At 44.5% G+C, this 793-nt stretch overlaps 1 non-coding gene across 1 annotated transcript; it reads right to left on the minus strand.

Annotated features, from left to right (window-relative positions):
• Window positions 1–367: 367 nt before the first annotated feature.
• On the minus strand, window positions 368–473 carry LOC140810988 (small nucleolar RNA R71). The gene has a single exon (XR_012113383.1). It is a non-coding gene; the product is annotated as a small nucleolar RNA R71 (small nucleolar RNA).
• Between the last annotated feature and the right edge of the window lie 320 nt (window positions 474–793).

The following is a 793-nucleotide window of genomic DNA, read 5'->3' on the forward strand; positions in this document are numbered from 1 at the left end:
ATACCAATGCTGGAGTATGCCCAACCTTCTTTGGAGGGTGCATGCCCTAGCATTGTGAGACCTATTGTGCAGGAAAAACACTTTGAAATCAAGCCAGCCATAATCCAGATGATTCAGAACACAGTCCAATTCGGAGGAAATGCAGTAGATGATCCAAACACGCACATCGCGGATTTTCTTGAAATCTGCGATACTTTTAAATTCACTGGAGTTTCTGATGATGCTGTTAAGTTGCGTTTATTTCCTTTCTCCTTACGTGATAAAGCTAAAGCGTGGTTAAATTGTTTGCCTGTAGGTTCGATCGCTACATGGGAGGACATGGCGAAAGCATTTCTCATCAAATACTTTCCCCCCTCCAAGACCATGAAGCTGCGGGCAGACATTACAACATTCGCTCAATTCGATCAGGAATCTTTTTATGAGGCATGGGAACGCTTCAAGGACCTACTACGAAGATGCCCACATCACGAGTTACCACTTGGGTTAGTCGTTCAAACATTTTATTACGGTTTGCTTACTCCTAACCGTACTATGATAGATGATGCTGCTTGTGGAAACCTTTTGAGGAAGACTGGGGAAGAAGGGTATGAGTTGTTGGAGGAGATGGCTGCTAGCAGTTATCATCCTCAATCTGACAGGAACAACCGCGGAGTAGTGCAGGAGTTACACCAGGTAACTGATTTTTCTGCTAATACTGCACAACTTGATGCATGAAACAGAAAACTGGATGGCTTGAACGTGGGTGGCACAGCTATGCGTCTCCAAGAGATATTCTGTGAAAAGTGTGGAGGGG

This window comes from Primulina eburnea, chromosome 13, assembly GCF_022965805.1.
Source record: "Primulina eburnea isolate SZY01 chromosome 13, ASM2296580v1, whole genome shotgun sequence".
NCBI lineage: Eukaryota > Viridiplantae > Streptophyta > Magnoliopsida > Lamiales > Gesneriaceae > Primulina > Primulina eburnea.